This window comes from Carcharodon carcharias (genome assembly GCF_017639515.1).
Source record: "Carcharodon carcharias isolate sCarCar2 chromosome 21 unlocalized genomic scaffold, sCarCar2.pri SUPER_21_unloc_1, whole genome shotgun sequence".
NCBI lineage: Eukaryota > Metazoa > Chordata > Chondrichthyes > Lamniformes > Lamnidae > Carcharodon > Carcharodon carcharias.
The window spans coordinates 662,180-672,593 of record NW_024470575.1 but is presented as its reverse complement, the minus strand read 5'-3'; positions in this window follow the sequence as shown (position 1 = coordinate 672,593).

Here is a 10,414-nt window from a genome sequence, read left to right as displayed (position 1 = left end):
CGAAGGTTCTAGCCTGTTGGTTTATGTTGCTTCCCAACTCGATTTATTTCCAATTAAAGCATTCCAAATCATATTTTTTGCAGTAGATTCCATATCTCATGCGCCTGGCATTCCAGCTGTCTTTCCTGAATTATGTCAACTAGCCTGCACACAGTTTTCTCCATATCCATGTCTTGTGCTATCAGCAAAGCTTAAATTTTTACCCTTTGTTCCCGTGTCCATATGACTAACAGATATCACAAATGACAATTGACTGAACACCGATACTTGTGGGACACTGTGTTAACTTGCTTCACGATGCAAAACCATCGGGACCCACGAATACCATCCCGTCTATTACTTCAGAGAAAAGTTCAGTCAAGTTTGTCTATTTTGCCTTATTACAAATCCATGTTAGCTGTCGGTTATTAACCGAAAATCTTCCAATTCACCATTAAAATTGCCCCGAATCTGCTCACTGGACGTTCACCTGGCGGCAATGTTAGGCTGACTGATTGTAATGCAGCAATGATTTTCACACAGGATAGGAAATGTCTCTGTGGTGAATTTGTATGGGGGCTTCTAGATTGTCATGTGACATTCAATGTCAACATGCTTCATTAACATTCAACATCATAACGTGAGAAAAGTGCAACTTTTAAAGATATTGTAAGATATCATGGGGGTAATGTTTCCTGTTGAATAAGTTTTTAAAAAATCTAGTTTGTAAAGGAGAACATGAAAAAAATAACGACTGATCTTATTGGGAATTACAATTTGATTAATTGATGCAACGGAAATAACGAGACAACCCGACTAATAAATTCATCAAATTCTTTCTGTACCTGCCTTTTGAAAGACGAATGTGCTCCTGAGCAGTGTCAGTGTCATCCAGCATCCGCCCAAAATGAAAACGAATGGAACGTCTCGCCAATCAGCCCAAATTGCCGAGTTGTAGGCCCCTTCTGCATTACAAAGCAACACTGCAGCACCAACATCCTGTTATTCTCTGGAATCCATTAAGTGTCAACTAAACTCGCTTGCATTTCACGCTATGCACACCCCAAAATCCTGCCCACCAGATCATTGATAAATGGATCTATTGAGTATTGTCAGAAGATAGAGTGAGATTGTTAATATTGGTTCATACAATGCAATGGCAACTCCTGCCGCTGTCAAGGAGCATTAAAGAGTCTGGCTCCAATTCAACAGATTGCATTTGCCAGAGCTTCGTCTCTTCATAGCCGACACTGCATTTCAGCTGTAACGTTGCTGGTCCAGAGGCATCGCTGGCCCCGTGGACACATCATCAGATCTGCTGCCTCTCCTTACAGGCTGCAGAACAGTCATCTGGGAAATCCAGAGACCAACCACAAGGCCTCCAAAAACAAGCCTTAATAACACCAAATAGTTTGTGACAGGAGAACCCCTCCAAATTAAATTCCATGATATTAAGGTGCCAAGCCCATCGTGAAACACTGGTGGAGTGTCCGTTTTGCAGAACTGGAGCTTCTGTTTGCCGAATGATGTATTAATGCGTTTTCTAGTCCACATTCGGTATACTGCCATCACTTCAGTAGTCAGGATGCGTGACTTCAGTGTAACATCAATTCACCTCTTCCAGGCAAATACGGGGCATACTCCCACAGGCCGCTTTCACAAATGGAATTCTGGGTCATGGTAGAGGGTGCCTCAGCAAACCACAGCTAAACCTCGGTACCACTGCTACAACTAATTTCGCGCCCCGAATATAGAAGCTATCCACTGACATTATAGTTGATCACGTCTGGGCCTGTTGTCGAATAACTGTTAAAGATAAATTGGTAGGACCAGCTAACTACTGACGTGGTGGTGGTGGTGTAGCAGTATTATGACCAGGTTATCATTGCATAAGGCCCAACCTAATTCTCTGGGGACCTAAGTTCACATCCCACCGTGGAAGGTTGGGCAATTTGAATTCAATAAAAATCTTTAATTAAGCGTCTGATGATGATCATGAAACCTTTGCTAATTGCTGTAAAAGCCCATTTGGTTTAATTATTTCCTGCAGGAAAGAGCATCTGCTGGCTGGCCTTTACGTGACTCTTAAATGCTCTCTGAACAAGAGCATTTAGCGATTGAACGAATAAAAAAATCCCTTCTACCTTTATCAACGTGGCTAACAGGACAGCAGGAAACGAAATCGGCTGAAGATTTATAAATGATAAATGAAGATAATGTCCTTATGCAGTTTTATAACTTTTTTAAAAATGATTTTGTTGGTCATTTTTGGGGCCCCTTTAGAGATGGGACTCTTCCCAATTGGCCAACGGAAAGCAGAAGATGAATTGATGGTGTTTTGCCATCGCAATCCCACAGTCCGCTGTTTGTATATTTAGGGGCTCAGGTGTTTGCTGTAAAGCGGTGCTTGGTCAGTGGAGAACAATTCCTGAGGATAGTATGTGCATCCATTTCGAAGCGTATCCAACCATCAAGATCAGAATCATTACTGGGGCGGGACGCGGGGAGATTGTAGTTGCTTTATCAACATTTCATCTTGGAATGTGGTAACAAATCAGATATACGACACTTTGCCGTCCACATGAACGTAGAGATACTACGAGGACTACAGGGACCCTGGATTCTGATGGGAATAAGACAGACCACAGAAAATATGGGGAAGAGAACATTTAACTACCAGAGAACAGATACTGACACTTAATTGTGCTCGGCTGTATTGCGCCTTTAACAGTCTTATTTTCAAACTGAGTGACTGTTAACTAGAATGGAAAACAATGCGTGGCATCGACAAGAAGGGGAAAGGATGGAATCTTATGTACAGTTGAAGTTGGATTTTGCTGTCCTTATCGTCCAAATAATTTAACAATTTCAAGTAGTGGATATTTCACCCCATTCTTTAACTCCTCTCTGAATTTACTCTGGGTCCCTGCATAAATAAACAGGTTGACGCAGGAACTCAAAAACTGAAGCATATATGCTTTTTCCTCAAGAATGAATGTTGAAAGATTGATTTCAGAGCTTGAAAAGTATTTAACATTTCCAATTTGCACATAGAGGAAAGTTATAAAAAGTAACAAATATAAGAGGATGAAACTTCCCGATACACAGAAGAGTAAAATTATGGACTTTCTCCGCTTCTCCATCTCAGGGTCACACTGATTGTCTCTATTTCTCCGGGTCTGGAGTCTCCTGCGAGCTCTACTGGCTGCGAGAATGTGTCTAACTGTCAGGACATTGAGCAGTAAAATCAGAATGAATGGGAGACAAGGGTTTAAAATGTGATGAATGCAGTCATAGGAGATCCATGCAAGTGAGGTATAAAATATCACTTTTACATCGCAGAACCAGGGTACATTGTCAATTATGTACAAAGATTCGTATATAAAATACTGGAAGGTGTTTTTGACACAGCTGATTGCGCAGATTGTCCCTATAACCCGTGCCGCCGTTTTTTTGGAACAACATTTTACTTTCAGCTTCTGGCAACAAATGGCCACAAATCGATCAAAGGTGAAAGCTGTAGTTAACCAGGCAGAGCTGTCTATGGCTGAATATATTAGGGCTTCACGGAGACTGCATACTGGTGTGATTGACAGGAAACTGAGTGGGAAATAAATACCAGCAATCCGGTTCAATATCACAGCGGTTATAATGAGCAGGAGATCTGTCACCGCCATGGATTTTAAATAATAGGTTATACAGGTGGAGATACCGCATTTCACTCGAGAAAGGATCACAATCACCGCCAGGTTAGCTGCAATAAAGAGAGAGAGAGAAAGAGAGAAGGTGGAAAGAGACTGAGTTTGTGTGTGTGTGAGTTTGGGAGAGAACGAATACAGGAAGGTTACTGCTCAAACTATAAACAAATCAACAATTTTATAGGATTCTGCATGAATTTGTACCTTTCAGATGTGGTCCCCAGTTGCGCAATTGCAATGGGCAAGTGATTCAGCTTTGAAAATTGAAATCTTAATTCAATATAGGGCAGGTCAAAGTTATACGAATGTCAAATAGTTTAATAAAAACTAATGGAGAACAAAAGGCATCGTTAGCACTGAGAAACCAACATAGAATTTTTGTATAAGCAAGAAGAAAGTGTACGCATCTGCAAGGCATTGCAGGAAATATTGACGAAAGTAAGTAACAAAACAAGCAACAAGAAGTGTGGAAACTAACAAGGGCGCGGATTATATCTCACTGAAGATCAATATAGTTCCTTTCCTATATAATAATTGGCAATAATTATTGAAAATTATTCGTTGTTGTGAACTTTGGGAATTAAACCTGCTCAAAAATATCCACATACAGCGAGGAGTAAAGGGGCAATAAATGATTTCTGATCTTCCAGACAGGGCGTTTGCCTGCATGTGAAGATACATTCTAGCTCCTCACATATAGTCAACTGGAAGATCGGTGTCGATCTGAACCTTTGGAAATGGCGGAAGCCGAATTCTCCTTCCGAGTGAGGTCCCTCTTGCAATGCAGCACTGACTCCGCACTGCACTGCACTGTCGGGATCAACTATCAACGTTGTCCTGTAGTGGATATTGAAATCAAAGCATTGAGCTTCAGATGTGAAAGACGCAACCAAGTAGGCAGCCTCACTCAATGTGAACAAACAGAGGAGATGGGAAAATGTGGGACATTGCCCAGTGATATCAGCAGAAGGAAATTCCGGCGTCAACGGTGGTCAAGTAGAAGCGTCAGCAGCAGCTCATGAACCAATTAGTGTTGGAGACTGAGAGCAGAAACACATCTCCGTGATTGTGGTGTTAATATAGAATATTCATCAAACGTCTACTATTACATTGTTTATACATCTGTCAAAAACTGGGTGCTCATGATGTCCTTCCAACAAATTCATTGGGGAAATATTGAATGTTACAATGCTCTCTATCAGTGAATCATTCGTGGGAATTATTCGCTCATTGTCAATGTGAACAACACAACAGATTTGCATTTGCACCGTGAAAACAGTGTGATAGCTCATGCACGGTTAGACTGTCAGTAACAGAACACAATCACATTCTAACTGTGATTAAAGTGTGATCATTCAACCGCAGTTAGACTGTCAGTAGCAGAAGGTGATCACATTCACACCGTGATTACAATGTGATAATTCACCTTCAGTAACGATCCGGAAACACAATGGAAAGACATTTAGACTGTAATGTCACTGTTAAAATACAACTGCAGTAACAGAAGACGATCACACTTGCACCGTGATTACAATGTGATAATTCTCCTTCAGCAACAATGCCAGTAACAGAATGGAAAGGCAATTGCACTGTGATAACAGTGTGAAAATACACCAGTACTAAATGGTGCAAAACACCGTTGAAGAGGGTAATATAATACCACTTACAACGAAAAATTACACCCTTATAAGGGGGATATTATACCGCTAACAGCGAGAAATTTCACCCTGAACGGTAATATTTTACCATTAACAGCGAGAAATTGCACACTTAGCAGGGTGATATGATAGCACTTAAATTGTGAAATTTTGTTTTTAACAAGGTTATATTATGCCACTAACAGCGAATAATTGCACCTTTAACAGCATATTATTAAGCCATTAGCGGCGAGAATTTTAGGCAAAGGGAACAAATTATATTTTCAAAATTTAGACATTATACCTATAAAGTGGGGAAAAAGTGCTTTTAGAGGGGAAAAATATACTTGTTAAAAGAGGAGAATTGCTCCATTAATGGGGAGAATTGTACAGATAAAGGGCGAAATGGGAGAATGGGTATAACGTTATGGATATACAATGCTTTTAAAAGGTAGAATTCCTGCAGATAACCGATTTCCGTATCAAAATACTAATTACAATACTTTACCTGGAACCACGATAGCTGCAAGGACTGGATAATAAATGGCAGACAGAAGGTCTTTTGGTGATCCGTGCATTTTCAACAAATGTTCTGAACGCCTTCTGCACTGCACTGAAAGATTGTAACATTTATAACTGATATGAAGCTCCAGGGAGTTAATTAGGTGGTTTGATATCTTGCATTAAATACATTAATTTTAAATAAAAACAGTTCAGCCCAGCTGCTTCAGGACTGACGTTTATGTTTTGGGAGAATAAAAGGTTTTTTTTTCAATGGAGTTGACACCCAGAGATTGCAGCATGATCACAATTTATTTTCTCATAAAAAGATACCGACCTGGATTTTGTGGTCAGGGGTGAATGAGAGGGCTTTGGCCCTGATTGCTCTGGAGAATCCCAATTTGACTGGTTCACTGGCTGCCGCCAGAATTTAAGCCTTTGGCTGATGCATGGCCCATGGACAAAATAATCTGTGAAATGTAGCATCGGGGTGACTTCTGGCGACGGCGCGCCCCTCCTGACGTCACGAGCCTGATACAAGTTCCCTGCGGTCCCTTTTCAGGCCAAAGGCAGATGGGTGTTTTGTTATGATTTAAAACACTTCTACGGACTTTAAAACTTTTCAAATTTTTCTAACGCTTTCATATACTTGAAAATCCCTTTAAACACTAAGTGAGTGCTGCACAAGTAAATGTACGCTGTGGTAGAAAATGCCCCGATGCAAGAATTTTCAAACAGGACAGGAAATGTGACACAGGCTGCAGGATTGTCATGTGATATTCGATGTTCATATGCTTGTCTAATGTTATAAGTTGCAACGTGAGTTTTTAAAGCGGCCTCAAGATAATTGTACACTTACTGCTTTGGAAAGTATGCACTGCATCACCTTACTGCAATTCTCTCATAAATTCGGCCACGCTGTCTCTGGCTTCCCGTTTCATAGCCTTCCGTTTTCAACAGGATCAAGGAAGTTTAGGACTGGATGCTAAATATTCCTCTGTACAATGCGTGCAGTAAAGATTATGCAGGAAGAAAAGGACGGGGGTGACGGTATTGGTTAAGGAGAGCATTGCAGTGCTGCAGAAAGAGGATGTCCCAGAAGGTTGAAGGACAGAATCAATTTGGCGAGAGCTAAGGGGGAAAAATGTGCCATTAAGTGCTAGGTGTTGTCTGCCGTCCACCTGCCAGTAGGAAGGATGTAATGGAACAACTCTGCAGGGTAAACACAGAGGTGCAATCATGAAAGAATAGTAATAATGGGGGACTTTAATTACCGGAATATAGACTGGGATACTCGCAGTGTAAAGGACAGAGAAGGGCAAGAGCTCCTCGATTGTGTTCAGGGGAATGTTGTACAGCAGTATGTGTCCGGTACAACAAGAAAGGAGGCACTGCTAGACCTGGCTCTTGCAAATGAGGTTAGACAGGTAGATCAAGTGTCAGCGGGGAACATCAAGGAGACAGCGATCATTGTCTCATAAGGTTTAGGGTGACGGTCGAAAAGCATATTGGAATATCAAGAGTAAGAATAATGAACTGATGCACAGCCGACTTTAATGGAACAAGAACCAATCACGGTGCAGTGACGTGTTGGAAAAATTGTGACATCATTCGCTGCAGGACCAATCGACGAAGGCCAAATTATTGTGAAGTCATACCCTGCTCGTGCCTGCTGTTTATTAAAAAGGACGTTTCAATTGAATGAAAAGATGACTTCCGCCCTCATTAAAATAGCCACTCAATTTCAACACTCATTGAACCATAACATATATCGACCGCAATGGATAATTTCCCGCACTGATTCAGCAGCGAGTGATCACAGGCCGTCCACAGCCCCCGCTCAGCGGGGAGGTTTGTTCCGCCTGTGACCCCTGACTGAGGACTGTGGGCCCGTGGGAGTGAGCTCTTGGCATCTTATTGGGGCCGTGCGTCCATTGAGTCTTTCCGAGACTGGGAAAGGACAGAGAAACACAGGAGCACAACGGTGGTGGCTAAAAATAAATGCAGCTAACAGTGGAGGGATATCCTGAACGGTAAAAGCAAAATACTGCGGATGCTGGAAATCTGGAACACAGACAGAAAATGCTGGAAAAACTCAGCGCGTCTAACAGCATCTGTGGACAGAAAGGCAGAATTAACGTTTCAAATCCGTTTGACTTTTCTTCAGAGAAGAAGACTCTGAAGAAGAGTCATACGGACTCGAAACATTAACTCTGTCTTTTCCCTCGCAGATGCTGTCAGACCTGCTGAGCTTTTATAGCATTTTCTGTTGTTGTTTCAAATGTCCTGAACGGTAGTGTGGAAGAGGATGGGAGTCAGATTGGGAGAGATAAAGGGTTTAAACATTAACTTCACCGATTAACAAACAGCATTCCGAGTCTTTAAGACGCGTCGGTAATTTTTCCCTGCCTCACCCTTCCTACATTCAGCAACAAGGAACCTCGCCCGTGAACTCTGGGATTTTAGAGAAAATGTTGGAAGATATTAGGTCGTGGAGAGAACTTCTCCTGATATTCCCATGATTGGGAGGCGCTGAAGGAACCACTGAAAAAACAATGAAGCAGATGGAACAAAACCCCGAGGGTGATAAAAGAATAAAACTGCAGATGCTGGAAATCTGAAAGAAACACAGAAAACTCTGCAGGTCTGACAGCATCTGTGGAGACAGAAACAAAGTTATAACGTTTCATCAGACGGACTCGAAACGTCAACTCTATTCCTTCTTCCACAGGTGCTGTCCGCCTGCTGAGGTTTAGCAGCATTTTCTGTGTTTACGTAACCGTGGGGTGATGTTCATTTAGTTCAGGGAGATTGTATCAGAAGGAATGGAGCAGGGAGAGAGGAACCCTGGGGTTATGCTCAGTGAGAACAGGGAGATGGTATCAGTAGGAATGAGCTGATCAGGGAAACAGTTCACAATCGAGGGAAAAGGGAGAATGACAGGGCTAATGGATTTAAAAGAAAAGTTGGAAGTGGACAGTCAGTGTGTATTTACCGGAATGTGGACCGTATATATTCTTAACAGAAAGGCGTTGGTTTGGGTGGGGTGCGAGTAATGCCTGTTTGTGTATTTAAGAAATACTTCGAAGCCAGTGTCTCAGTATTCGATAGGCCCCAGGATCAAGGAACAAGCCTCATGTTTATGTTTACTTGCTGCATCACGTGGAACCCCGTCTTTGGGCATTTTCGCGGTTTTGTCCCCCTGGTTTGTGCAATAGACCTAAAGCTCTGTAATAATTTACAGGATTTTCACTCGATCATATATCAGTGCCAGACACGTTCGAGTCCCTGGAATCGCCCCTTGGTTAATGCTCCCAATTATGCCTGTGTTATATATCTAGCCAGCGGCAACCCTGCCTTCAAAGTGTTTAATTGGACAATGCAGAGGGATCTTAACCCTGTTATGACTCTGGCTGTACCAACCGTGGGAGTGTTGGCTGGGGCAGTGTAAAGGAAGTTTCTGATCCAACATCCTGTCATGCGTCAGCCTCTGATGAAGCCGAACGCTACTGTATAAAATTACCTGACATGTGACTGTGACCGCCCAGAGTATGAGTCAAATCACCGAGGTGGCCCTCCCTGTTCAATCGTTCCGCCTCAGGCAATTGCCAGAAACAGGCAGAGGTAAAGGTCCCTTTGCACGGAGGGGACGATGGGTGGCCCATTGGGGCCTTCTGGGCAAATAGATCCCAGACAGGACTGGTGAAATAGGGAGAAATGTGTAATAGGGAAAATGGTGCAGTGTCGATGGACCGCAGAAAAAGGAATTCAGCAAAGCCATAGTTAGTTCACTTTTCATTCCACATTCATTAGCAATTTCAGAGAATATTTTACATGAAAGTTTATTTTATGGTTAACAGACGTGAATATAATGCCTGAGCGTCACATTGGGAACATGCACTCTGAGTTGGTAAACCGTATGTACCACGGAAACATAGATCAGAAAGAGAAAACAGCGGCTCAACGGAAAAGGAAGGGAACAATAGTGAAAATGGAACGAGAAAAGTTAATTAACGACAAATGGAATTCTAAGTCCATGGAAATTAGATGCTCCAATTTCATTACGACCATTAACATCTCGCACATTTCAAACAGAAAAACGGAAATTCTGTGGCAGGTTCGGTTACAGATCGCGAATTACAAAGTGAGAACATTTCACTTTTACAGTGACCAAGAGAACATATTTTAAATTGGAATTAAAGGAAAAGCTACGGGGTCCGAAATTCAACCGATCACTTGATCTGTAAAAGAGGAAGAATATAATCTGGTTTATGATCTGGTGCATTTATGTTATAGATCTTAATCGTTGAAACATTAAGAAAGTTTTCAAACCGCTTCTGTCAGATTGTCGTGTTAGTAAATTCAATTTTCTCACATTCACCAGAGTGACGGCAGTTCTGTAGAAAATGCTCAGGACGAACAGGGCAATGGATGTGGAAGCTGTTGTGCAGACGTTCCCGTTATCGTCCTCATTGTCTTCAATCCACATGCGTTCTGTGGAATCTACAGGAATATAACCGAGGAAATTTAATTACATTGTTAGAATCTGAGGGCATCTTACTTTTTAAAATATATATTAAATCTATTGTATTTCCCTCA